Source organism: Haemaphysalis longicornis, unplaced genomic scaffold (genome assembly GCF_048455015.1).
Source record: "Haemaphysalis longicornis isolate Haplotype H1 unplaced genomic scaffold, Haemaphysalis longicornis Haplotype H1 scaffold_8, whole genome shotgun sequence".
NCBI classification, from domain to species: Eukaryota; Metazoa; Arthropoda; class Arachnida; order Ixodida; family Ixodidae; genus Haemaphysalis; species Haemaphysalis longicornis.
This window is the reverse complement of record NW_027526445.1, coordinates 125,764,174-125,767,233: the sequence shown is the minus strand read 5'-3', so window position 1 is coordinate 125,767,233 and position 3,060 is coordinate 125,764,174.

Below are 3,060 nucleotides of genomic sequence, written 5' to 3'. Positions count from 1 at the left end.
TTTATCTTCAACAGATACGGGCGCAATGACTCACCTACTGCTCTATTACACCGTGCTAGTCTAGCCACCCTTGATAGTAGTGCAAAGGTTTTCCGGCTTAAATTTCTTTATCTACTTTTACACAGATCATTCCGCATAAACCCAGATCTTTACTTGACCTTTCGAGACACCAGACCGACGAGGCGAAGGCATGCATGGGAACTCGAAGAATACTCATTTAGTAACAATACTTTTTCTTATTCGTTCTTTCCACGCGCGATTTGAGAATGGAACACACTGGATGCAGTCATTACACAGCAGCCAACATTAGAGAAATTCATGAAACTAATTGAAGGTACATGATCTATTCTAACCTAGTTAGCAAGTACAGTGATTACCTGTTTTTCTTCACGCAGCTCTTCCTGCTTCCAATTGTCATACCAAAGCACTTGTCTGCATATATTTATTGTTTCTACGGTTCCTTGATAATAATACCCGCTCTGTGTTTTCTTGTTTTCTATGCCTCTTTTCTTCTCGACCTCTGTTTCTTTGTTGGTTAATTCATACTCGGTTATGGTACAAAAAACTATGTATGAGTGTACTATGCCGTACTGCAGTGTTCAGTGATTATGTGTTCTTTATTATTCTCATATTTTTTGTTTCAAACGTCAAAAGTTGTGACAGTGATGCTCACCCCTGTAATAATCCCCATGGGGGATTGACAGTATTCTGTAAATAAAAAATAAATAAATAAATAAATGTCGGGAAAAGCGCGACCAATACTTGGACAAGGAAGAAAACAGGACGGACCGAGCGCTAATATCGACTGAAAAGTATAATCGTGAACGCACATACATGTACATGTACGATGAAAGCCACCGTCATCACATGTTGTACATTACAATCTGCCATGCAGTAAGATCAGTTGAAAATAAAACCCTGCATATAGTCACTCCACACGTGTACCAACCCACAAGCAAACGATCTTGTGGGTTTGTTTAAGAGTCCTGAGATAACGCCGGGTTTGAGCACCGGGTTTGAGATTCCGGGTTTGAGGCTGAATCTAGGGAGACACAAAATCTCCGCATTTAAGTAGCTCAAAAAACGTTCTTCTCAAAAATCATGACCCCCACCGTCTAACGACGACGATGGCTGCACGTGAAGGTTTTTTTGTGTTGAATCAAACCGCAACGAGTCACAGTCAAAACCACCGCCATCAAAAGTTGAAAGAGCGCGCGAGTCAAATTCAAAGCTCAGCGAACCAAAGTCCACTCCGTATTCAATTCAGTTCAAGCTCAGACGCCAACCAAGAAGACCCTCACGAGAAAGCTTTGCGTTCAACCATTGTTGTCGCTAGATGGAGGAGTGCATTCACACAGACAACGCTTGTGTGTGGTGCAACATGACACACGTGAACCCACTTGCGAGTGCACGGCGTGCCGCAGAAAACAACGCAACTATCAGCAGTCGCCCTTTTCTTACGACGCATCTCGCAACCATAGGAGGAGCAGCATTTCGGAAACCCTCCTCCGCCTTCCGGGACATACTGCACTCTTCGGAAAAGCGAGATGTACCATTACCGTGTGGGGTCCAGGCGCCCGAGCCATTGCGCGATCACTAGGTTTCTGTCATTGCACGGCGCGTTTCCCCCTCTCTCCTCCGAGTTGCCGGCTCGACTCGGCGCCACTGTGTAGAGCCGAGCCGTCATCTCAAACTCCTGCCTGAGGTGAAGGCTGCAGCGACCGTTGCGGCGATAAAACACTGTCACGCAGCGGGGGCTCCACCCTGGTGTTGGAGCTAACCTCACCTCATTGGCCCGTTTGAAGGATCCCGAACCCCACCCTCGCCGGGACGCGAACGCGCGCCCGGTGCGGGGGTCCGTTCGGGGAGACGCTCAGGAGGACAGCCGAAGGTGCGTAACTATTTTCCTCACCGCCCGGTTACAGCTATTTTGCGCCGACTCTAAGCCCGCAAGCCCTTCCGGCCAGAACGCCCATCGCCCTTTTTCACCCACGGGGATGTTGAAATGTAACTAAAGGGGTTGGCGCGAATAAACGCCTTCTTCTGATGTACTACACTGGGCTTATTCCTATGTCGCCCCCTACTCCACTCTCAAGAGAGGCGGTGTTGAGCTGGTGCGATGGCGTCTCAGTTCCGTGAGCGTTCTCGAATAGCTCGAACCCGCGGTGGTTCCTCGCAATGTGCATGAGTGCGTGCCTTGTGCAGTGGTGCATATTGTGAGGTAGAGACGACAAACTGGCGCCCAACGTGGGGTCATTGGCTCATTAGCCTTTGGCCGCTAATTAAGCTGAGTACGCCACCGGAATCAGTCTTAAAGCTTTTGCGCTAGCGGTAGCTGCTACGGGGACGAGGCGACTGTCAGCAAGCGTACGTACAACCCTCGCTGTCGCAGCCCTCTTGGGAATACAATGGTGCGACCACGGCCAACCTGGAGTGGCAGTATAGGTATTCCGGGAGAAAGGCCACAGACGCCACTGGAAGAGGTGTAGGCGAGATTTCTGCGTTCGCCGGCCCCTGTGGGTAGAGATAGCAAGATGCCCTTAGGCTCATTTATTGCTCCTTACGGAGCTTACACAGTGGAGCCTGAACCGGAGGAATCTGTTGTGACGGATGTTGCCCGTTGGTTGCGAACACGAACAGCGCCACACAGTGGTCTCTCCCGGCTCGTTGCGGGCACCCCCCTGTGCAGCCACGAGTTTCGCTCCCCCGCCACCATCCGGAGCGGGGCTCCCGCCTAGTTGAGCGCAGCCAGAGCCCGTGCTGTCTACGTTCGCCGAATTCGGCGCAAGTGATGCAGGCGCTGCAGCCGCCCCCGCGGGCTTTGAACGACAGCAGATGAACCTGAACGGTTGCCAGCTTCATTCCGGCAACGGCCTCTTTTCGGAGACTGCCCCTCTCATTGAGCTTGGGGCCACGACAACATCGCTCGAACGAGCTGCCGAAGCACCATGGAATACATTGAGTGCGCAGCATTTGCTGCAAAACGCCGCGCAAATCCTTCAGTCATGATTTACCAGCGACTTTAAATTTACCAGATGATTTACCAGTTCTCGACCTTAA